The sequence below is a fragment of the Lissotriton vulgaris genome, unplaced genomic scaffold (genome assembly GCF_964263255.1).
Source record: "Lissotriton vulgaris unplaced genomic scaffold, aLisVul1.2 SCAFFOLD_801, whole genome shotgun sequence".
NCBI classification, from domain to species: Eukaryota; Metazoa; Chordata; class Amphibia; order Caudata; family Salamandridae; genus Lissotriton; species Lissotriton vulgaris.
Genome location: NW_028251364.1, coordinates 360,548 through 386,396, shown reverse-complemented (window position 1 = coordinate 386,396; position 25,849 = coordinate 360,548). Strand labels below are relative to the sequence as shown.

The following is a 25,849-nucleotide window of genomic DNA, read 5'->3' as shown; positions in this document are numbered from 1 at the left end:
TCATCGAAGCGGTTCTCGACTCGGCACAGTTTCGGGTTTATCCTCCCGAACTGCGGGTTCGGGATATTCAGGCTCTGATTCCGATCTTTCAGCCTTTATCCAGGATCTCGGTCAGGTTGACGCTGCGGCTTCTGGGACTGATGGCCTCCTGCATCCTTCTGATGCATCACGCCCGGTGGCAGATGCGGGCTCTGCACTGGGACCTGAAGTTTCAGTGGGCCCAGCATCAGGGCAACCTGTCCGACCATGTCCTTATCTCGGAGGGCACTGCGAGATAGCTGCAGTGGTGGCTCACGGACCGCGATTGCTTCAGTGGCAGATCCCTCTCCCTACCCCATCCGGAGCACGTAGTTGTTTTGGATGCGTCCCTCCGAGGTTGGGGGGCCACATGGGAGAGGCGGAGATCAGAGGCCTCTGGTCTCCGGCGGAGTCCCGGCTCCACATCAACCTTCTGGAGCTGCAGGCGATTTGTCTTGCACTGAAGGCATTCCTCCCCTCTGTCCGGGGGAGTGTAGTGCAGGTGTTCACGGACAACACCACTGCCATGTGGTACTGCAACAAACAGGGCGGGGTGGTGCCGTGGACCCTATGCCAGGAGGCTCTGCGCCTCTGGCAGAGGCTGGAACATCAGGGCTTGACCCTGGTGGTTAAACACCTGGCAGGTTCTCTGAACGCCAGAGCGGACAAACTCAGCCGACTGTGCATGATGGATCACGAATGGCGTCTGAACTCTGACGTGGCGCAAGGCCTCTTTCTGCAGTGGGGAGAGCCTTGGTTAGATCTATTCGCCACCGAAGAGAACGCACAATGTCATCAGTTCTGCGCGTTGGAATTTCCAAGGCGGCACTCGCTCGGAGGCGCTTTTCGTCGCGAGTGGAGTTGCGGTCTGTTGTACGCCTTTCCGCCTATACCACTTCTGCCCAGAGTACTGAAGAAGATCAAGCGCAACCGTGCCCAAGTTATTCTTGTGGCTCCGAACTGGGCACGAAGTTACTGGTATCCCGAGCTACTCAGTATGTCAGTCGTTCCCCCGATTCGTCTGCCTCTTCAGGAGGACCTTCTGTCGCAGGAGCAGGGGACAGTCCTTCACCTGAACCTGTCCAGTCTCCACCTCCATGCTTGGAGATTGAGCGGCGACAGTTGAGGCCATTTGACTTGCCTCCTGCAGTTTGTAATGTGATTCTGGCAGCCAGGCGTCCCTCCACAAAGTCGGTATACGCCTGCAGGTGGAACAGATTTGTGACATGGTGCACAGCAAAGGCTGCGGATCCACTCTCTGCCCCCTTTCTGAGGTTCTCCTCTTACTTCTTTCTCTTGCCCAGCAGGGCTCTGCTCTGGGCACTATCAGGGGCTACCTTTCTGCCCTTTCCGCCTTCCTAATGCTACCTGATCAGCCTTCTTTGTTCAAGTCCCCGATTGTAAATAGGTTCTTGAAGAGCATCCCTCATATGATCCCCCCTGTTCCTTTCGTGATGCCTCAGTGGGACTTGAACCTTGTACTGACCTATCTGATGTGCGCTCCCTTCGAGCCACTTCATAACAGTCCTCTACGTCTTCTTACCCTTAAGACTGCTTTCCTGGTTGCCATCACCTCTGCCAGGAGAGTGAGTGAGCTCCAGGCTCTTTCATCCAAGCCTCCTTTCCTTTCTGTCCATCCGGACAAGGTTGTGTTGCGGACAAGACCCTCTTTCCTGTCCAAGGTGGTCACAGCCTTCCACATCGGGTAGTCCATCACCATGCCCACCTTCTTTCCGCCTCCGCATCCCTCTAAAGAGGAAGAGCGGCTCCACCGTCTGGACCCAAAACGTGCGCTCTCATTCTATCTGGATTGCACACCCCAGTTCCGGGTGGATGACCAACTCTTTGTTGGTTACGTGGGCGCTAAGAAGGGACGGGCGGTGCACAAACGGACCATCTCAGGTTGGGTCGTCTTGTGTATCAAGGAATGCTACTCTTTGGCTAAGAAGGAGCCTCCTGTTAGGCTGAGGGCCCATTCCACTCGGGCCACGGCGGCTACTGCCCTGGGCCGGGGAGTCCCCTTGCAGGACATCTGTCAGGCAGCTACGTGGGCCTCGCTGCACACGTTCGCAAGACACTACTGCCTGGACAGCCAAGTCCGGAGGGATGGCTTCTTTGGCCGTTCCGTCCTCCAGGACTTTCTGGTGTGATTATCGGTTTGCAGACCCACCACCGGGGTTGGTATTGCTGGGGTATCTATTCTAAGGTAAGGAATCTAATACTAACCTGTTACTTTCAGATGCACAAGTTGCTTACCTTCGGTAACGATATATCTGTAAGAAACAGTAGTTAGTATTCGATTCCTTACCGCCCCACCCATCCTCCCCGTTCTCCGAACCGATATCTAGGGTTAAGGTCATCCCCTTTCAGGGCCCTAGTTTCATGGCACCAGTGTTGGTTTTTATCATGGCTCTGCGTTTCTGGCGCTAAAAAGCTGTGTATAAGAACTGACATCAGCGCGTGAGGGCGGCGACTAAGTACTCCGGCAACGCCATGCCGGCGACGGACGCAGAGCCGCAGACGACGCCTACCAACGCGCAAGGGTACTGCTACGCAAACGTTTCTGGATCCAGTCTGACGCCTGAGGAAATTCTAAGGTAAGGAATCTAATACTAACTACTGTTTCTTACAGATATATCGTTACCGAAGGTAAGTAACTTGTGCGATAAGTCCTACATGTAAGGGAACGGGTCATATTGTTGGCTCGTGTTGTACTTGTACATCAGTTGTAGGGTACTGTCTGCTATTGCCATGAACACATTGGATGTTTACCATACCCCTAGTCTGAGGATTACCCCTAGGCATGGTTTGAGGCCTCATAACACTGTGTAAGCAACCCGTATCAATTAGGGTGGGCCGGTCTTCCCCATTTACCTTCACTACTTTATGAAAGGGAAGGTGTTGTCCCTCCTTGGTGCAGTAGAAGGACCTGGTTAACCCAACCTCCATGGGCTCTTCCTTCTGCGGGCAAATACGGGCTGTATGTCCAAACCCTCCACAATTAAAACATTGGGGTCCTACGGGGGTTGGTCGCACGGGGGTTGTCAGGGGCCCGGGTACTAAGGAAACTGTCTCAGGTTTTCTAATGACCGGGGGTCAGCTGCCTTTGGTGGTGGTGTTTCCTGATGAGGGTTTCCGGTATGTTACTCCTTTTTGTACTTCAAAAGCCCGGCTAAAGGCGCTAGCTATCTCTACCACTCTTTCCATGTTAAGCTTGGTATGTTGTCGCACCCATTTCTGTATGGGTGGATGCAAAGAGGTTAAATATTGTTCTAAATATATCCGCTCCATGATTTCTTCCTTGGTTGAACTTAACAGTTTAAGCCAGCGGTCTGCCATATCTTTCACCCTGAAGGATAGGGCTCTGGGCGTTTCTTGAGGCCCTTCTTTCAGTTGCCGTAGATGCATACAATATGTCTCTTCATCTATCCCTAGTCTCTCTAATATGGTCTTCTTTGTTTCATCATATGGAGTGAGACCCAGCCGATTGGCTGCTTGATATGCTGCTTACATATTTCTTGAAACGAGAGGTCCCAGGTAGTGGCCCAATTTTTCCCCAGCCCATCCTGCTGCTCTAGCCATACGCTCGAAATTTGAAAAGAAAAAATCCGGATCTTCTCCATCCACGTATTTTTGCAGTACCACAGAAGGTAGGGTGGTATGTCCCCATTGTTGGCCCAGAGTATCAGCCAGTTTCCCTATCACAGTCTCCTGACTTTGACTTTGTTGGGTTAGGGTCTGATGGAGCTTTTCCCTGTCCTCTTCATCTACCACCAGGAACTTCTCCATAATGCGCCCTAGCTTCTCTTGACTGTCCGACATTCTTTGCAGTGTGGCCTCCATTTCCGTAGATCCCACTTCTGACACCAGATGTCGGAGGGAGGGCCGGAAATGGAAACTAGGAGGCCGGAGTGTTAGTTGAATGGTGGGTTTTTATAAAAATGTTTTACAAGATATTTTAAGGCTGTAGATGTCCACAGTATAGATGATCCAGTGATGGTGGGATTTTTGCAGCACAGATGGTCAGGTGGCTGAGATCGGGGTTAGCTTTTCCAGTGATCGCTCTCCTCTTCGTCCGCCTGAGTCAAGTCTGGAGTTAGCCATCCCGGAAGGCTCAAAGAGAAGGAAAGAGCGGTCAGTGAGCTGTATGGTCTTTTTACAAGATTTTACAGTCACCACACCCGAAGTGCACAAACCAAAAATAAAGGGAAAAATAACTAAAAAACAACTGGTTCTTGAATCCTCCTTTTATTGGGGCAATATCGCCTGCTTAGGCTTCTTTTCTAGAGCGCAAGGGTGGCTGAGTTATGGGACATCTTTCCTTTCTTTGACTACAGCTGTCTCGGGTCCCCTCACTCGCTACATAAGAAAAAACGGATTTGAGGCAGTCTGTAAATACGAGGTGACACAAGCATGAGGACGTAAGTGCGGGGATGACAATATGAAGTGACACGAGGAAGTCAGTGCGGGGATGGTGTGACCATGCAGGCATCAGGGTAGGTCGAAAAAGGGGGATGCCCCGGGTTACTTCCCACCCCGGCGTTCCCTTCCACCCCTCCCTCCCATATACGACCACTCACCGCGTCTGCCGCAACTAGTTACGGCGGCTTCTCAGCATCCTCCGGGGGTGTCCACCAGTCCTCGGACCAGCTCTCTGCGTCCTCCCCTTTGGCCTCGATTCCACCCATAGTTTCCTCTTCTTCTGGCTCTGCCCGGGGCTCCTTCTTCCACAGTTGATCCGTCGTCTCGAGCTCCGTGGTGTCTTCCGGGTTCCTCCTACTGCTGAGCCCCTCTCCCTCCAGCGTCGCCTCCCTTAAGGTTGGTTGTCCCGCCTTATCCGGCTGGTTCCTCCTTGCCATTCGTCAGGTTTCCTATTCTTCTCCTCTGTTTCCTGTGGAGCGGAGGAAGGGGTTTTTATTAACTCTTTGGTTCCTTTGTTGGCGTTCGGACACAATGCAGCAGAGAGGGGTGAGTCTTCGTCTTACTCGGTCCCATCTCCTCACACCGGATTATTCCTGAGGTGATGGATTCCCATGGGGAGACCCATCAGACCCCTACGGCGGTGGCCCAATGTTTTGCCTCATACTATGCCTCTTTGTACTCTGTCGAACCTCTGGACCTTGCACTTTCGTAGCTCCTCCAAAGTGAAAGATTCCCCCTCCCGCGGCTCACTGACGCTGAAGCGGAGGGCCTTGATCTCCCGATTACTCCAGAAGAAAGTAATGCTGCATGGCGGCGGGCAAGACGCCGGGACCAGATGGCCTCCCACAGGATTCTACGCATCTTACCAGGACACGGTGATCCCCCCCATCTACTGGTGCTGTACATTGAGGCGGTGGACCGCGGCTCCTTTCGTCCTGAAACTGATCTGGCCACCATTGTGGTGATTCCGAAGTCTCAGCCCCCCTCTGCCCACTGCTCTAATTACTGCTCTATTTCCCTCATCAACTTGGAGCTCAAAATATTTGCTTCAGTTTTAGTACAGTGCTTACGCCCTCGCCTGAGCACATTGGTCCAGATGGCCAGCCTGGGGTACCAGGCACTGCCCTGGCACACCAGGGCACTGACTACCTATCTCTCTCTGCTCCTCGTGGATTTCGAGAAAGCATTTGATTCCATGGACTGGCGGTATCTGGAGGCAGTGTTGTCGGAGATGGGCTTTGGGGCCCCCTTTCGTAATCTGGTCAAGACCCTTTACTGCAAGCTGCGGGCCCGGGTGATGGTTAACGGAACCCTTTCACGCCCCATCCCCATTGGGAGAAGCTCGAGGCAAGGTTGCCCCCTCTCGCCCCTCCTTTTCGCGTTAGAGATGGAGCCCTTTGCCTCCCTCAATCGCACAGACCCGCTACTCACGGGGTGGAATAGCCTGGTATGGCTAACAACAAGATTGCTCTCTATGCCGATGATGTCCTGATCATTCTGTCGGACCCAGCCCGCTCGGGGCCTCGATGTCTCTGAGCCCTACACCTCTTTGAGCATGTTTCTGGTCTCAGATTGAACGCGGCCAAGTCGGTTCTGCTCCCCCTTCATCTGTCAAGAGAGTGTTTTGATTGGCAGTCTTCGATCCCTCTTCGGCGGCAGTCATTCAAGTACTTGGGTATCTGGGTGACGCTCGTTTCTGATCTCGCCTGGTCTTTCAACGTCAGCCCTCTGGTGAAACAGGTTTGCGCTGATCTCCTTCGATGGCAGACGCTGCCACTGAACCTTAGGGGCAGGATCGCTCTTTTTAAGATGATGGTCCTGCCCTGTTTCCTCTATATGCTCCAAAACACACCTCTCGCCTTCTTGCCGTCCTGGTTCCGAGAGATGGATGGTTTGGCCACTAAATTCCTGTGTGTGGGGGGGGGGGGGGTCAGAGGCCGACACTGGCCCTCAATTAATGTAGGATTCCGCCCTTTGATGGGGGGGTTAGTGATGACGTACCTGCATCTCTATTATCTGGCGACCAGGCTTCTTACAGTCCATGATTGGTTCAATGGTGGCTGAGCGGATCTGACTACAGGCCCGAATTGCACGCCCTGGGTTTCTCCGGTATTCAAGGAATGCCCTACGAAACTTCTATCCCCCACACTCTGCCTGAAGTCACTCGTGAGGTGTTTTTGGCCTGGTGTGCCACCCTGCGCCACACCTGCTGGTCAGGCAGATTAACCCAATATACCCCCTTGTGGTGCTGAACACAGCTCAAAGACGTTGCCACTCTTTCTGGTTTTAGAGCCTGGGACCTCATCGGATTTTCTCAGCTGTGGGATGTCTGGAGCGGAAGCGACGTTTTCAAATTCTCAGACCTGCAGACCCGGTTCTCCCTCCACGCATCTCTGTTCTACCCCTATCTTCAGCTGCGCCATGCACTCCATATGCACATCTCGGATGGGACCTCCTTGCCCGATATAGCCCGCCTGAAGCACAGGTTATGAATGGCAATGTGGGGAAAGGGGAGATTTCCCGCTTTTAACGTTCCCTCACAAATAACACCCCCAATTCCCTCTCCTCTCTCCGGGATCAGTGGGAAGGTTGGATTGGTCCTTTAGATGACGCTGATTGGAGGGATGCGCTGATGGCCCCTAAAATAGTTAAAACTTCAGTGCGGCTCTGATTAGTTCAAATATACTAGTTACACACGGCCTACCTCACGCCACTGCGCCTTCATCGCTCTTGGCTCCAGCCTGATGCTTCTTGTCCCTGCTGTCACTGCAACCAGGCAGATTTTTATCACTTGGTATGGCTCTGTCCCGCTATTACCGATTACTGGGAGCTAGTGACTGCAGAATTTACTGTGGTTCTGGGCTGGGAGGTCCCGCTGAACCCGATGACCATACTCTTGGGTGTTACGGATGGTTTGGACAGGAACAGGGCAGAGAAGCTTTGTCTCACCACGGCTCTGATGGACGCTAAACAAGGTATTGCAGCCCTTTGGTTGGATCCGTTGGTCCCTTCCATGACACGGTGGCGCAGAGGGGTAGATTGGTGTGCAGCGCAGGAGCGCCCAATGTATGCTGCCCTAAAAAGTTTCGGAGGGTGTGTTGGTAAATGGGTTGGCTGGTAGAAGACTGAACTTCTTGAGGCTTCCATACGGACATGGTTTTTTTTTTTTTTTTAGGTTTTTGAAAACCTTTATTGTGCATCAATAGCATACATATACGGGCCTACAACCAACCTGGCCGGCATCGAAAGCGACTATTAGCACATCCGTCAGCAAAAAAGCAACTCAGCAGTCCCCCCCAGTACGAAATACGACAGTTTTTCCAGTACTTCAGTTTAACGTGACCATTGCGTTACAGGATTCGATATGGTTAATTTTAATATTATGAAAATAAAAAGGATCAGATGCAGTACAATCAACCGAGGACAGGGAGTGAGCAATGCCCGCAACAGAATATCAACAGAACAAGTAATCATAATCGAGGTATCGGTGCTGAAGTATACTTATCAGGATGAAAAAACACATAATCACATTTCGCACCAGTCATGGCCCACCCCATGAACGTAAAGTTACCGTAATAATAAGTACAAAAAGCACAAAAAGCAAAAATGGCAAAAGGCGCAATATCTAACCGGCATGCTGACCCAAAAAGGAAAGGAAGATAAAGAAGACAAAGAAAAGGAAAAGAGAAGAGACAAAAAAGGGCCCATAGAAACTGAAAAAGGCCAAAAACGAAAAAAAAAACCTCCCAACCCCCCACCCTGCACCCCTGCAGAGGCTACGGCCTACCCCCCCCCCTAGCAGCGTGCTTGTCGCCCACGAAGAATACCCGAAATTTAGTCACAGAAAAGAGAAGGAAAAGATTTTTTTATAAAACTGGAGGAGGGCCAGCTGTACGGGCTCCCGGCCACCCCCTCCCGCAAAAAACACTCCTCCCCAAGACCTATAGTCCACAACAGCAATCAATCAAGCCAATCAGTAATGGGGAGGATTATCAAAATACTGCACAATTAAGCGTATCAAAATAACGCGCGCCCCCACCCCCGCCAGCCACCTAGATGTCAACATTTAAGGGATACATCTTATCCTTGGCCAGTCCTTTCGAGTCCCATGAGGCATGTCTGCCGATTGATTCTCATATCAGCCGGTAGAAAGAAACAAAGTGTCCAAGCAAGGCCGGAGAGCAACATGGACATACAAGATGGACGTCGCTGGCCACCAACAAAGTCATCAGAACATACGGCCATCTTCCCTAAGACAGTCCCAGTACACGTAGTCCACATCGGGAACGCGAGGACAAGGACGGAAGAAGCAGGCACAGGAGCCAGCCGTCGCTGTGACCAGGCATGGGGCGTCAGTAGCGGTGCAGAGTACGAAGCCGCAATCATCTGCTGTAAAGGGGGACCATCAGAATAGTCCAGACCCACGGATAGCTGTCCATAATTCACCGCACAGTCCAATATCACACGTACCCCTCCGGAAAGAAGGGCGGCCACGGCATCCCCTTCGGAAACAGTTTGGGGCAGATCCTTGTGCACCAGGGGGCCGTCCGACCGTAAGTGCCCCAGCAGGAGCGTAACACCATCCAGCTTCCTCCCCAGCTCACGGGAGCTGTGTTCCCAGGCAGATCGAAAGTCACCAATAGCAGCAAGGTTGTCGCCGCAGGACAGCGTAGCCCTTTTCTCCCATATCGCTGCGCCACTTGACTGTACATACTCCCCCCCCCCCTTGCTGTACCTCGGTAGCCAGGATGGCAGTCTCCACCTCATCCAGGCGGCACTCTGGCGTTTCCATCGCAAATGGGGACTGGGAGTCGGTCAGAAGCGGATCCAGCTCGATGCGACCACTATTCGATTCGTGAAGACAATGAAGGCAGACTCCCAAGGAGAGATCTCCTGCAGCGGTCATCCTCGCCCCGATTAGCGCCAGCCGAAAATTCGGGAGCGGCCCGCGATAACCGGGCCGAATCTTAAGCAGCGTCGGAGCAGCTACCATATGTATTCCGCATGCATATAATGTGTCCACCAGGCCAGCGCTTCGGGGGGTGCTACACTGCCGCGTTGCTTGTCAATTAGGACGTCTGCGGCAAAAATCTGACCGATGATCACTGCGCACCAGTAGATCGACTCCGCCCCAGTACAGATGGCCGCTGTTGTTGCCTCGTCACCCGGCCATGTTCTGCAGCCTACGTCCCGGTTCCAGAGTCTTTAGGGCCGCTGACTGCCGTCGCAGATTTCTCCGGTTTTGGGGCCGGCAGGGATCTCGGGATCGCGCTATCGGTTTCAGTGCTCATTCCCCAACACAGAATGTAGAGCAATGCCAGGATGATGTGCAGGATAGTCGTGCGGGGCTCAGAGGTTCACGGAGCCGGGAGCCTACGCGTCCGTCCCGATCGCCATCTTGGCTCCTCCCCCCCCATATGGACATGGTTATGGACCGGGTCGCTTGCTATTCCTAGTGGGACTCTTGTATGTGGGGGCATTACTCCCCCCGGTTTTATCGGTCACTGGTTTATGCTGCTCACTGGGCAAAAAGCTGGCTGTGTTTTATTGCTGCATATGTGTTGATTTAAAATCAATAAGATTGATTATCAAAAAAACATAATTTTTTTGATTGTTTGTGTAGGAAGGGACACCTTCCTGCACATAAATAATCGATGGCCTTTTGCTGTTTCTATGTGTGCTGCACAACGCAGCACTCATGGAGACAGCAAAAACTAGGAGAAATTAAACATTGCGCCTGTTTGGGACCAGGTTTTCCCTGATCTTAATTTTGGCGCTGCCCCGTGTTTACGCCACCCTTGTCAATATGGGGCAGTCTCAAAATCAATCGGTGTTGCGGTGGAATGCCCACTGTAACACCCATTGCCCACCCCTTTCACACCAAGTATAGAGTGAAAGGTGTCCTCCTTAAGTGGCTTAACGCTGCCTTGTAAATAAGGCGAAGCACAAATCGCCACAGGAACGTCACTAAAAGTGACGGTTCTGTGGTGATAGGGACTTGTAAATATTCCCCTGAATGTCTTTAAATGTTTTTCACGCTCCACAGTCCATATTACCATTTGGGCTGTTTCTTTAATGTTTGCGGTATCGGTGGTGCTGATATGGTCCAACAAGTTATTTATTAAGTTTTGCTAGTAGCTACTCACTCCTAAAAACAAAACCTCTCACTTAGATCTGCCTGGTGGGGACATCCTACTCAAACACAGACTGGAACTTATCATCCAAAAGACTTAGGTAACCATTGATCATCTGATCCCCAAGTTGGTGAGTAGCCCCCAGCCAACCCATAAGCTATTCATCCCTGAAAATGGTGTGAAACCCTCCGAGTGACCTAATTGAGGGCCCTTTAGTCCACACAGAGGTGCAAGTCTGTGGATCCTTGCTTGATAAACAACACCACTGGGCTGGCCAAATAACTACGGGAACACTTCGTCACCAGAAGTGCAACATCTTAGCAACCTCTACCATCATGCATTCTTGGACTAGCATCAGACATTTGATAAGTATTGCGTTATAGTGGTAAGCTATTCTCTGTATCTGTGTCATGGACATAGACAGCTGTCAAACCTGAAGCCATCGAAAAGAGATCGAAAAATCATCCCAGTACCTCTCTACACTCTTTTTACTGCTCAGGACAAGTTGTAACCTATTAATAGAAGTATCCTTCACATGACCATGCAATAAGTCAGGGAAACATTCTTTTCTCCGCAGGCAGAACCACAACCTGGCTTTACTCTGCAGTCGCTACCCCAACTGTGATTTTACCATGCGTTCCTTTACCACACAAGTCGTCACAACAACTTGCTTTAGGGGGCATGTTGGATTTTAAGTCCAATACTTTCCCTATTGATACACTGACTGAATTGGAATAGTAATTTTATTTTAGTCCAGCGCCGCTCCCCCCCAAGGCAAGTCGTAACGACTTGGCGTAGTAAAGGAACACATGGTTATGTCGCAGTAAGGGTAGTGACTGCGGAGTAAAGCCATGCATGGAAATGTATGCGGGGTTCTGTCATATATTGAGTAGGTCAGTAAGAGACTCAGGGGTATATTCTCAAGAACGTGTGATAACCATCGCAAAAGTTACTTAACGCAACCTACAACATCGCAGTCCATCGCGGCAATTTTACAACATCTTAACCAGGTATTCACAACACGGCGGTACCATGCGATAGTTACCAGATAACTCGTCAACTGACCGCGATTAAATCAACACCACGCCACAAAAATGCGAACGCAAAAAAAGCTGCGATGAGGCCTATCGCGATACATAAATCGGCAAAAACCAGCTACAGGCCTGCAATTCACACATGTCAGGCGGGAACAATCACCATAAAAGTAGAAAAAAATTGACAAACCAATGCCAAACAGCCAAGCACAATGGATGTTGACAGAGCAAGTACGGAAGAGAACCAGACCCCAAAAGCCCAGCGGAGTACCTGCCTGGGACATCAGGGTCAGGGAAGGCCAAGGAGAAGAAGAGTAGAAAGAAGCGCTTCAGTCCGCAGGAAAATAGGATCCTGATACCGGAGGTGGTCGAACACCATCAACTACTGTTAGTCACCTCCACTGTGTCATTGGCAACAAAAAATGGACTATTGCAGTCCATCGTGGACAAGGTGAATGCAGTCGGACTGCTGAAGAGGACAATAGAAGAGGTCTAGAGGCGCTGGAATGAAGTCAAGTGCAAAACAAAGCTGAGACTCACCAACAACCGGAAGGCAGCAATGCAGACTGTAGGTGAAACGCCTGCGTCACAGGAGGAGCTAGACGGCATAAAGCAAAAGGTGTCCACAGTCATCAGTGGGGAGACAGTGGCTGGAGTCGGGGGCCTGGACACTGCTCAACAGGACCAGACACAACAGCACCAGGGTGAGTAACGATGAGGGACTGGGGGGACGGGGGAGATGGGCACAATGGCACACATGCACAATTGAGCTGAGCACATCTGCGGACAAACCATGCCCCAGACCCCAAATCCCACCAAGAGAACAATGTACCTAAGTATGCTACATGTCAGTACTGCACAAGCACAGAAGTCAAAGGCATACCGCATGAAAGGGAAAAGGAGCAGCAAAACAGCAGTAGGGCCCCGCCGCCCAATGCAGCACACACACATAACATGCAGAGCACATCACCACTGACAACAAAGTGGCACAAACCGCAACAGGCCCACAACAGATTACAGGAAACAACTGGCGCACACTGGGTGTAGACATTGGCCAATCACAAGTGGCATTGCAGGGAATTGTGGTTAGACAATGCACAAGTTCAAACGCACATCCTTGATGTTATCGAAATGTCCACTTTCCCGCAGCAAATAGGCAGCCCCTCCAAAACAGCCACGATGTACACAGTCATGCAGTCTGTATGTGAACATGTACAATCTGTCAACACACATGTGAACACATTGTCAAACTACATCTCCCCTTCACATTACAGAGGAACAGTCAACACCTCTTGCAGAGCAGCCCGTACCTCTCTTCTCTGATGACTAAGAGGTCCACCATAGCTTCGACTCCGTCGCCCTGCAAGAGTTCATTAACAGTCTCCGCAGCCCACCTCCAGGAGCGGGGTAGCCCAGCTGCAACGGGGACACCCCACATCTGCACAGACCACACCCCAGGCAGCACCCACCACCACGGCTGCCTCCCAGGACCCCTACGAAGAACACAAGACCTTCCAACACCGTGTGTTGGGATGCGAGGAGCAGATGGCTGAACAGGTGCAGGTGGGCTTCGACAGCATGGCAGAAAAACTAGATGCCATACGTGGGTGTCTAGGTCCCTTCAGGGACCACTCACAGTCCCTAAAGGACACCCACAGTCCGCTCCATGCACTCCAATGAACTATGGCTAACATCGCCAGAGTCCTGACTCAGAGACAAGAACGACTGTCTAGTCAGAGTGGCTCCAGCAAGCTCGCCCGGGAGTTGGGACTCATGCGGAGGCTTATGGAGTGGGCCAATGGGGTGGGCCAATGCGGAAAGAGCGGCTGCCACGGCTGCACACCAGCGAGAGGCAGCTGGATTCCATAATGACTTGGTATTGCTGCCACCAGGCCTGGCGCTGATGCATGCTGATGCATGCTGCTGCTACCACTATATCCACATCTCCGCCCCCTGAAGTGTCTATACCACAAAGTGCGGCAGACATTCCACCTCCGGCCCCTGAGGTGTCACTGCCACACAGTGCTGGTGAAAGGCCAACACCACCCACACGTGAGGCACATGAGACAGCAGAGGACGAAGATGTGGATGAAACCGCCTTACTGGTACGGAGGAAACTCTAGCATTCATCTCCTCCACGGCTGGTTTCAGCTTGGTTCTGTCCTCAGCATCTTCACCTTCCACTGTCCCCCGATGCACTCTGCGACACTCACCTTGGACCTCTTAATGGACTGCCATTTTCTGTATGATCCCCAATGAAACAGCTATCAGACTGCGTACTGAACTCTTCCTCTTCCTTTGGGCTTGTCATTCCCTGAAGGACTCTGGATGGCCCTCCACGGGCCAACATTTTAAAGTGGGGTTTGCATGGCCCTGTACTGCTCCAGATGCAACGCTCCACTGAATGTGCATTAAACATTCCGAATCACACAGATGTGTTGTGTCTTTTGTATTTTAAGTGTGGTAGTATTGATGAATTTAGGGTCAGTGATTTCCTCTTACGTCCATGTGGCTCGTGTCGTTCGACTTGGGTCACAGGGCGACACATTGCTGAACGTTGTCCGGGTGGCGCCAAAGCAGCAACAGCGACACACGCATTTGTTACTTCCTTGTCCAGCCCAGTACAGAACAATGCCCAGAGCCCCGGGGTCATTGTTCAAACCCTTACGCTGGACTGGCATACACCAGGCTAGTCCACTCCGCTTACGATCACAGGGGGGGATGACAACGCTACATGTCCCAGGTCTTCCCTGTAGGGATCTGCTGGTCACAGATCTAGTTGTCAGCATGCCACAGCCACTACCTCACGGCTGATATACGCCCACACCACACCTATCCAGCACACACGTCACAGCACATGTGACCCTGCCAATAAAAAGGGCCAGACGCACGTGATCCGTGTGCATGTAGGCATGGGGGCCCAGCGGCCTGTGATATAACATTCCACAGGCCCGGAGGTGACATGATGGCATCCGCACCACGATACCCAATCATAGAGGGTCCATGACTTGCGGGGCACAGACTTGGTGGCACTGGATGCACTGCGGACGGCACAGGCGCACTGACACAGGACGGTGTCTTTGGGTGCATTGAGGTAGGGGCACCGTAGTGCTGAGCCGTTGTCCAGTCTGTAATGATGCCCCGTCCCGGCGGTCCGGACTGCGATGAGGCCGGGTGCACTGGTATGTCCTCTGCCATGGATAAATCAAGACCCAGCACCAAACTTGAGACCTGGTGGCCTGGGGAGCGGGGCTGCATGATGTGGAGGGTGCCATGTCCGCGGGACCCGGGCTTGAGGCTTGCCGTGGCCCGTGGTGGGCCCTCATTGCTACAGGCCAAGGGCGGAAGATGAGCAGTGAGGTTTGGGTGCACAGGGGCGGGCATGCACAGCTGGGTGGCGGGCGGGGCTTGGGTGCAGCTGCCTTGGTGTGCAGGGGAGGGGCATGCACCGCTGGGCGGCGGGAGGGGCTGGGGTGCAGCTGCCTGGGTGCGCAGAGCAGACAGGCGATGATGTGTGCAATTGTATGTACTGTGCTATTCATGTATCTGTACTCTGTTACAGATGACGGGTCTGTCTCAGATGTGGGACCTGGTGAACTGCACTACATACTGGCACGTGGTTGGAGAGACGCCAGTGGCAGCAGGTGAGCAGTGTGGCCTAGGTGCCCAGTGTCGGAACTCTCTCCCTCTCTTCTTTTCTCGATATCTATCTCCCCCTCTCTGTCCGTCTATCTCTCTCTCCACCTCTGTGTCCGTCTATCGCTCTCTCCCCCTCTCGGCCCATCTATCTCTCTTTCCCCCTCTGTCCGTCTATCTCTCTCCCTCACTTTCTCTCTCTCTCCTTTGCTCTCTCTGTCCTTTGATGTGCGCAGGACACACCTTCTCATCATAGTTTTTGTCTTGCAGGCTGTGACCTACGGAATACCCCGAGGGGAGCCGCCATGTGTCTTCATTTCTGTTCTGTGTTCATTTTATTACATTTTCATTTGTTGCTTCGAAGGTGAAGGTGTGATGCTCATTATCGTGACGACACATGCATGTCACCAGATGTGATTGTGCAACATCATGCAGATTATTTGGTACATGATTCAGTGTAGTTGATGTGGCATGTCTTTGGCCGGGGGGGGTTGCCGGGGAAGGGGGGTCCGGGGTTTGGTGGTGGTGGGTGTTGTGGCCCTCTTGGGTGTCCTGCACGCATGTTCAGTGGCTCCATGGCGTCTGTTGTTCTTAAAGTGTGGCTCTGGGCTGGGCTCCCTTTTCTTTTGCAGGCTGCTGTCCGACTTTGCACCAGGTCAGAGCAGGTGTTAATTTTCTGCTGCTAACGCGCCATATCGCATATTTCGTGGTCTTTTCGCCGATCTGGCTGGTCGTTGAGAATGTTGTGGAGTAGTGTTGTTGCGACTTTTTGCACGGGAATGCCTACTCTGCATCCTATTAGCGATATTTGTCTGGGTCATCTGTGGTGATGTTTTTTGCGGCTGCTATCGCAGGTAAACTGGTGCTATGGGTTGTTAGCACCAGCTTGTGAATGGGGTGATAATTTTATCGCAAGTTTGGCTGCGCTAAAGAGCAGTTAACTCGGCGATAGCTCCTTGAGAATATGGCCCTCAGTGTCTTCCTCAGCCTCTTCTGCCATAGCTATGATGTTCATTGTATAGTCTCTCAGAAGATATGATGGTAAGCCAATTCACATGGATCACCCTCCTGAGCTCCCTTGTGGCACCTGTGTTAACAAAGTGGTTAGCTTTGGAAATCTTCTGCAATAACTTGGATGGCCCACACCACTTGTCCACCAAAGCTCTTGGGCAACTGGACTTCAGCACCAACACTTCCTGACCCTCTTGGTATCCAGTTAGCACTGCTCTTTGATCATAAAATATCTTAATCCGCTCTTTTCTTGTCTGAAAGATTTTCTTCAAGTGAATCGTATTGTACCATCAACTTCATGAGGCTTATCTCATAGTCCACTACATCCTTTTAAGGTGACTCAGAAGCTTTTTCCTACCTATCTCTAAGGTGAGTGGGCCACATACTGGGTGCCCAAACACGTGAAAGACAAAATCTTTACCACTTCAATCGAATTTCTCTGTAGGTGAACAAGAAACATGGTCGGAGAGGATATTGCTGGGCTCTAAATGGATCAACCCTTAGTTTAAAATAAAGAAATATCAGAGCAATTGCACAGAGGTACCAATAACTGCATTTTATTTGATGATTTTTTTTAGTACTGTGGTACAGAGAAATCAATAAAGAAAGCTTTTTTCCAGTACCACCGTACCAAAGAAATCATTAAAACCTAACAAATGCCCTAGTGAGATTTGGAGGAGCATGTGAACAATGCAAGACCAGCAAGGGGGGGCTGCAGCAGCACGCTGACTACTGAGGACAGGCGGGAGGAGTACGGGCAGCACAACTGACCATTGAGGGCAGGAAGAGCAAGCTGACCACAGAGGACAAGTGGGAGGAGCAGAGGCACCTCAATAGACCATGGAAGGCAGGAGGTGGGGTAGGGGCACACAAGACAAGGGAGGGCAGATTAGTAGCAGCAAGATGACCACTGAGGCAGGGGCAGCACCATGGACGGCAGAGGGCAGGAGAACATACCACAGAGGAAAGGTATGGGGGACAGGGGCAGAAAGCTGAGGATGAGGGCCACATGGGATGATAGGGGCAGCTGATAATGGAGAGCAGGCAGGAGGAGCAGGGGCAGCACAATAAACCATAGAGGGTCAGGAAGCAAAATGGACCAAAGGGCAGGCAGGGGGAGAAGGTGCAGCACAATGGACCACAGAGGGCAGGAAGGAGGGTTAAGGGCAGCAAGCTGACCACAGGGGTCAGGCGGGAGGTGCAAGGCAGCACAACGGACTATGGAGGGCAGGAAGCAATGGCAGCAACCTGACTATGGAGGACAGGCAGGAGGGTCAGGAACAGCAGAACAAACCTCAAAGGGCAGAATGGAGGAGCAGCAAGCGGACCATGGAAGCAGCTCATCGGACCACAGAGGGCAGGAGTAAGGAAGGTATGGGCACCAAACTCACCACAAGGGGCCACAGACAACAGGTGTGCTTGCATTCTAGCATACCGGTGTGCGGTCTTTTGGCGGTCGAGTACTGCTACCAGTCCTTTTCTACCAGGAGCGTCACTATCTTCATCAAACCTCACGGGCAATGCTATGACCAGATCATCCTCCATAGTATCTTCCGCTCCTGGGACATCCTTTCTACTTTATCTTTAGGTGGATACAAAATATTTGTGCTAACAATTATACATCATTATTGCTCGCCTCCGGATATTTTATCAACTTGTGGAGATAAATACTCGCTTCCTTCACTATTGCTCTCATCACCTTACCATCTACTCACTGGAAGTTATCCTCGTGGAGGTTCTACAAATGTCAACACAAATAACGATCTGAATCTAAGCTACCTCCACTATACTGTTCTACCACCTTCTTTTCTCTGATGTCATAACATCATATGACAAGCTATAGGACTACATCGTTCCACATCTCAAGATCTACAGAAGCTGCCTTTACCGACTGGTCTTTTATATCCACGCCACACCTAACTGTGAGTCCTGGACTCTTTGAAACTCTAACAATAGACGGTCACCTGAAGATGGCTCAAGAGCCGAAACGCGCGTAGTGGTGTCTACCGCTTTGCCTTCATCACTATATATATGTTTCATGTCTATTGATTTTGTATTTTCTCTTTTGTATTTTTTAATTCAAGACTATATAAAATTTAAACACATAATCACTTATAACAACTATATATACAAAAAACAGTAAAAAACAAAAGAAAAATAGTCAACAACAATAAACAATAAAGCTCTATCAGAAATGATTTTGCTCATTGGTTTCTGTACACAAGTGGACTTAATATACTGTTTCATTCTAGGTTTTTATTTACAAAAAACCGTAAATTGTATTATCTATTCAATGTCTGTCACTTTGCTATAGACCTTTCCTAACTCTGTTTCTTCCCTATGTATAGCAAGTGCTACTATATTATATAGGGGTCCCCTTCTTCCAAATATTTAGCAGCTCATCAGACCACAGAGGGCAGGAGTAAGGAAGGTATGGGCACCAAGCTCACCACAAGGGGCCACAGACAACAGGTGGGAGGGGCAAGCACAGCAGAATGGACCACGAAGGCAAGAGGGAGGGGCAGGGGCTGTTATTTTTTCAAAGGAAGGCATGTTGGAGGGTCAGGGCAGCTACTGGGAAATGGGGGGTTAGGGGAGGGACAGTATATTGCCACACAGAGGACAGAAAGTAGCAGCATGGGCAACAAGCTGGCAGAGGGCAGATGAGAGGGACAGAAAGTGGTACAGAAGCAGCTAATGGGCCACTGATGACAAATTGGAGGGACAGCCTATGGACAGTGAACAGGAGGGGCAGGAGTAGCACAACAGACCAGGGAGGACAGTAGGGAAGGGCAGGGCAGCACGTTGGCCATGGTGGACAGGTGGGAAAAGTAGTAGCAGCACAACGGCCCATAGAGGGCAAGAGGGAGGGGAAGGGGCAGCAAGCCAACTACAGAGGGCAGGCAGGAAGAGCCACACAAGAGACAATGTGGGGCAGATGAAAGGAGCAGGGGCAGCAAGCCAATCATGGAGGCAGGTGAGACGTGTCGGGGCAGCTCAACAGGGGGCAGAAAAGAAGGGCAGCAAGATTACATCAGAGGGCAGGCGAGAGGAGCAGGAGCAGTAACCGATCACAGAGGGCATAGGGAGGTGCAGAGGCAGCAAAATAGAGGGCAGAATGGAAGGGCAGAAGTAGCAAGCTGACTAGAGAGGACAGACTGGATGTGTAGGGGGTAGAGGCAGCGCAACGGCCCACTGATGATATGAGGGAGGTGACTGGGCAGCAAGTATACAACGGAAGGCAGGCCAAAAAAGTAGATGCAGCAAAGTGAGCATGGAGGGGCAGGGGCATCTCATGCACAACAGACGGCAGGGAGAAAGGACAGTGGAACGGCCTACAGAGTGCAGGAGAGAGGGGTATGGACAGCAGAACAGACCACACCACGCAAAGCAGAAGTGAAGGACAAGGGCAGCACAATGAACCCCAGAGGTTAGGATGCAGAAGCAAGGGCAGCAAGCAGACCACAGAGGGCAGTTGGAAGAGGTAGCGGAACAGAGGGCAGAAGGGAGGAGTAGGGACAGAGGCAGAAAGCGACCATGGAGGGCTGGTGAGAGGGGCAGCCAACTGTCTACGGAGGACAAGAGGAGGGGCAGCACAGTGGACCACGAAAGAGCGAGGCGGGAGGGCACGGGCAGCATAACAGACCACGAAGGGCAGGAGCCATGGGCAACAAGCTGGCTACAGAGGGCAGGCAGGAAGGGCAGGGGTAGCACAATGAACCACAGAGCAGGAGGGAGATGCAAGGGCAACAAGCTGACCACAGATGGCAGGTGGGAGGAGCAAGGGTACTGGAAAGGACTATGGAGGGAAAGAGGGAGGGGCAGAGGCATTGAACTGACCAAGGAGGGCCGGTGGGAGGGGCAATACAGTGGGCCAAAGAGGGCAGAAGGGGGGCCTCAAGATTACCAATGAGGGTAGATGGCAGGGGCAGCACAACAGACCACAGAGGGCAGGTGAGAGTGGCAAGTAGCAGTCCACGGAGGACAGATGGGAGATGCAGAGGCAGCACAATGAACAAAAGAGAGCAGGGGTAGCAAGTTGCCTACTGAGGGCAGGTGGGAAGGGGAGGGCGCAGCATGCTGAAAGTGTGGGTCAAGGGGAGCACAACAGACTACGGTAGTTAGTAGGGAGGGGCAAGAGCAGCAGAACGGACGGCAGGAGGCAGAGGCAAGTGGACCATGGTGAGTAGATGGACAATTAAGGGGAGTGGCAGGAGAAATGGCTATTGGGGGTATGAGGGAGAGGCAGGGTCAGCAAGCTGACCACAGAGGGCTGGTGAGGGGGCAGGCGCAGGTGACAGCTAAGGGCAGAATTCAGGGCAGCACACTGGGCTACAGAGGGCAGGTGGGAGAAGCACAGGCTTCAGAGAAGAGCACAAAGGGCAGGAGGTAGGGGCATGAAACTGACTACTGATGGAACGTGGGAGGGCTTTGGAAAGCACAATAGGCAACAGGGGACAGAAGGGAGGGTCAGCAAGCTGAGCAAAGGGCTGGTGGAAAGTGCAGGGACAGCATAAGGAAGCGGAGAGAAGGGCAGCAAGCCAACCACATAGGGCAGGTGGGAGGGGCAAGGGCAGCAGAATGGACCATGAAGGGCAAGAGGGAGGGGCAATTAGCTGACCAAGGAGAGCAAGAGTCAGCCTATGGACAATATAGGGCAGGAGGAGGAGCAGCGCAAAAGATCACAGAGGGCAAAAGGGAGGAGATGGGGCAGCAATGAATTTATTATTTCTATACAAAACCAACATAAACTACACAAACTTTAGAAATTCAAATGTTATAGTTATAACAATGTTATAATTTGTGCCTCATTCACAACTTACTGTAACTCGCACACCTCCATACACAATGTTGTGAACTTGCTAGATAGACTTATTAGCTGTAACTCTGCCCTCTACCATGCACATGAATGGTATGATTTAACATCCTTTAAGTGATGTTATATGAAGGAGTTGAAGCAGTGCATGGGGAAGGTGTGATTTCTAGTTAATTTAGTCTGTCCCAAGGTTTGTGTAATTTAAGTTGGTTTTGTACAGAAATAATATATTAAGTTTTCCTTACTATAAATAATCTTAAACCTTTGTTTTTTTCATTGAATGTGTATGTTTTTTAAAATGTGTTCCTAATCATATAATGGTGTTTATTATGCTATCAATTATTTTACATTTTTGTTTTGGTACTGCAGTACTTTTGAGATAGGTTAAAGTTCATTCTGAACATCAGTCATTTGTGTGATCAGTTTCCTTTCAATAGCATTTCCATGGTAGTACTGCGGAACCTCCTTGAAATTTTGAAATTATATTTACACCAATTAAAATATGGACCCAGGGCTTGATGGCTAGTTTTGTGTTTTAAGGTATATGCAGGGCTCGACAAATCCACTTGCCCGCTCGCATTTGCGAGGTAGAATTAATGAGGACGAGCTATTTTTAGGTCCTACTCGCCCGTTCTGGCGAGTAGGAAGACAAACTAACTTTTGTCCTCTGTCTCTGAAAACGTAGCAAATGTGACAAGATAATAAGATTTACATGCATTTTTATTGCTCAAAAAGGGAATGAGCAATAAAGATGCCTTTGAATCTTGTTATCTTGTCACTTTTGCTCCGTTTTCAGAGACTGAGTTCAAGTAGGTTGCAGTTAGGTTGAGGAGATTTTCCAAGGTACTAGACCTTCAGGACTAGTACAATTTTTTAGATTTTCCGAGCCCTGATATGTGTTGTTAGCATTGTAAGTGTAAGTTGCGTTTGTGAACTATATGTGTACCGCAATCGTATCAAGATAGTACCACTGTACTTTTAACTTCGTAAATCAACTTTCTATTGACAGGAACAGTATATCCCTTATCCCCATTCAAACTGATGTCTTCTAATGTGAAGGTTGTGCTCTGTGCAAGAGGGAAAATCTTCTGTTCTGAAGCTACCTTGGAGGTTTTGGAGAACTTCAATGGCTGAAGAAAATGATCCTCTGCTGCTGAAAGAGGGAGAAGAGGTGGCGGGGAGGGTCTAATTGGAGGACTCTATAGTATGGGAATGTTTTTCTTTGCCACTTGGTGGGAAAAAAATGTAATTCTAAGCGTGTTACATGCAACCTATGTAACAAAGTTATTGTGCATTGGAACATTAAATAGTACTTCTTTGGTGCAGGCAATTCATTCCACCCGGTTGGCGCGTGCTGAAAGAAGGCGTCTGAAGGAGATAGAAGATGCCAAAGCAGTAACAGGCGCTGGAATGTAACATCAGCACCTCCACCACAATCTGCTGCATCTGTCCCTCCATTAGCACCTTCCATTTCTTCTGCTCAATCTGCCCCTCCACCCACACCTGGTGCATCTGTCTTTCCCTCAGTACTTGCTCCTGGTACCACGGTGCAAATACATCTTTCGAGGCAGCACCGTGAAATTGTAGAGCAATATGGAGGTACTGCAAAATACTGTCTCCTCTGCCATACTGTCAATGTTGGGGGAAAGAGCAATATGACCATCCATCGGGAGCTTGCCATGGCTCACCATTTTTCCATTTCTTTTCCGCCTGTTTCCTGTTGAAACTGTTGTATTGGTTGGTCATGTTGAACTTGGAAAAAAAAAGGTTAAAAAATAAATAAAAATAAAGTTATTTTCAGATCTAACCAAATGTCTCAAAAGGTAAAGAGCTTCTACTAATATTAACCATATTTTTTCAGGTATCGGAAATACTAAATTGTAATTAATATAGAGATAATTGGTAAGTGTAAGGTAAGTTTAACAAGTGCCTTATGGTGGCTTCAGAGTGGATGGTAAGTTAATAATAGACTACTACTAGAGTGATGTTGGATTGCATTTAACCCCTTCCATGCTGGGCCGTTTCCGCCGCTGTGCGGTAAACAAAAGAACAGGGCGGGGCCGTGACGAACCCCAGCCGTCATCAGCACACGAGCGCCGCAGAGCGTGACGGCTGGGGTTCGTCACCAGCATGGAAGGGGTTAATATACACAACTCAAAGCCAGTACATTGTTTTCCTTTTAATGTGTTTTCAGACAAAACTATCAGTCAGGGGTTTGTAAAGCGCGGCTACTCACCCTTGAGGGTCTCAAGGCACTGAGGGGGGCTGCTGATCCATCTGGGCGTGGAGGTTCAGTTGAAGAGCCAGGTCTTGAGATCCTTCCTGAATTGGGTCAGTGACTGGGAATGCCTGAGGTGGAGGGGCAGGATGTTCTAGGTCTTGGCGGCGAGGTAGGAGAAGGATCTTACTCCGGTTCTGGTCTTGTGAATCCGTGGGACGGTGGCCAGGTCAAGTGTGGCAGAGCGAAGTTGTAGTGATGTGGCTACGTTGGGGAATGTCGAGGACCAGTTTGGCTGAGGCGTTTTGGACGTTCTGTAGTTTCTTGAGCTGGTTTTGGGTGATGCCGGCATAGAGTGCGTTGCCATAGTCAAGTCTGCTGGTGATGCGTGTGTGGATGACCATTTTTCTGGATTCTGTGGGGATCCATCTGAATGTCTTTCTGAACAGGCAGAGCATGTGAAAGAGGATATGGATAAGTCGTTGGTCTGGTGATCCATTGTGAGCGAGGTGTCCAGTATGATGCTGAGGTTCTGTCCGTGGTCCCTGGGGGTGGGAGGGGTTCCAAGAGTAGCAGGCCACCAGGAGTCATCCCAGACTGAGGGGGCGGGTCCCAAGATGAGTACTTTGGTCTTATCCGAATTGAGCTTGAGGCAGCTAGCTTTAATCCAGGTGGCAACGGCCTTCATCCCACTGTAGATCTTGGTTCTGGCGGTTGTGGGTTTGTTGGTTAGGGAGAAAATCAGATGGGTGTCGTCTATGTAGGAGATGATGTTGAGTCAGTGGTTTCTGATGACCGTGAGGGGGGCCATGTAGATGTTGAAGAGGGTGGGGCTTGGAGAGGAATACTGGGTCACTCTGCAGCAGATCTCTGTAGGTTCTGAGAGGAATGGAGGTATTGTGACTCCCTGTGTTCGGCCTGTTAGGAAGGAGTGGATCAGGTCCAGGGCCTTGTCGGGAATGCCGACATTGTGGAGTCTTCTGATTAGGGTGCGGTGGGAGACAGTATCGAAGGCGACCGAGAGGTCCAGTAGGATGAGAGATGCTGTTTTGCTGTGGTCGAGAAGGGAGCAGATGTCATAGGTGGAAGCGAGGAGTGTGGTCTCGGTGCTGTGTTCACTTTAGAAGCCGGATTAATAGATGTCCAGGATGTGGTTCTCTTTGATTGACTCTGAGAGCTGGGCATTGATGGCCTTCTCGATGACCTTTGCTGGGAAAGGGAGGAGGAAGAGGGGTCTGAAGTTATTGAGGTTTGACGGGTCAGCGGATGGCTTCTTTAGAGGATCTCAGCATGTTTCCAGGCTTCGGGGAAGGTGGTGGTTTCGATAGAACAGTTGATGGTGTGGCGAAGTTCTGGGGCGATGGATGTGGCTGCTCTATGGAAGATGTTATACTAGCAAAGGGCCCTATGGGGCTCCGGAGCGGATGCTCTTCATGGTCTTCAGTGTGTTGTGTGTGGTAAGTAGAGTCCAGTTGAGCAGGATCTGTTAGGATGCGGCGTGGTTGCACACAATGGTGACATGGGTTGTAGCAGCGTCTTGGGTGTCTGAGCTGCTGTAGATTTGCCTTCTCTTGTGGTGGAAGAAGCTGCAGAGTTTGTTGTAGAGGTCTTTGGAGGGTGGGACGTCTGTGGTCTCGCTGTTGGGCCTGGCGAATTCCTTGACAATGGCAAAGAGTTCTTTGCTGTTTTGTGCATTGGCATTGATTCTATCTTAGAGGGCCGTTTTCTTTGTAGTTTTGAGGAGGAGGTGGTGTGCGTTGACAGCGGTTTGGAAGGTTGCGTGGGTTTCTAGGGTTTTGTTGTTCCTCCATCTCTTCTCGAGTCGTCTGCAGGTGCATCTGGACTCGTGAAGGGAACGAGTGAACTAGCTGGCTTTCTTGGAGTTTTGCTTGCCTGGTGCCTTCTTGAGGGGTGACAGAGTGTCCGCGCAGTTGGAGATTCATCGGTGAAGGTTTGTGCTCAGGTGTTGGCGTCTGTTGATGTCGACTGTGTGGTAGAGCTGAGGAAGGTGGTGAAGTGTTTGTTCCAGCTCTGACTATCATTTCATTTCAGTTACACTATTATGTCATCATTTAGAACATTTACAGTTCAAGATGATCATATAGTAGCAGTCATCTTGAACTTTTAATTTTTTAAGGACTCTACCAAGTTCTTGGCATGTATCTGGATTTAGTTCCAAATATTCCACTTTATCATGCTCCACAGGTAGTAAGAGTGAACGATGTAAGGTAATTCCTTTGTTTTTTTGTGCTAAGCCAAACCAGTAGGAGCAGAAACTAACAAGATAAATTAGACCTAATAAGTTAATGCACATATGCAGTAATTACTTTAATAAGAAAGCTTGTCCACTTGCATATTTTATTGTAGGTTCATAAGATGTACGTTCACATATTTCATTTCCATGAAGTCCATGATTGTAGTATCCTAGTTTCCTGTTCATGCTTATGTATGCCATTTTCCACCACATGCCCAGCCAGTGGAATGTCAAAGTGATGATGTATTACCAAATGTTTGGGGGTAGTGATTGATGCTCTCATGTCTATTTTTGTTCTCATTGTTT

The 25,849-nt window shown here is 50.4% G+C and overlaps 1 long non-coding RNA gene across 1 annotated transcript in view; it reads left to right on the top strand.

Moving 5' to 3' along the window:
• Positions 1-15,643, top strand: part of LOC147662934 (uncharacterized) — a 119,612-nt gene extending 103,969 nt beyond the window's left edge. Inside the window, exons 2-3 of the long non-coding RNA XR_015305464.1 lie at positions 15,171-15,252; positions 15,515-15,643. This is a non-coding gene — a long non-coding RNA (uncharacterized LOC147662934). The remainder of the gene's footprint in view (positions 1-15,170; positions 15,253-15,514) is intronic.
• The last annotated feature ends 10,206 nt before the right edge of the window (positions 15,644-25,849 follow it).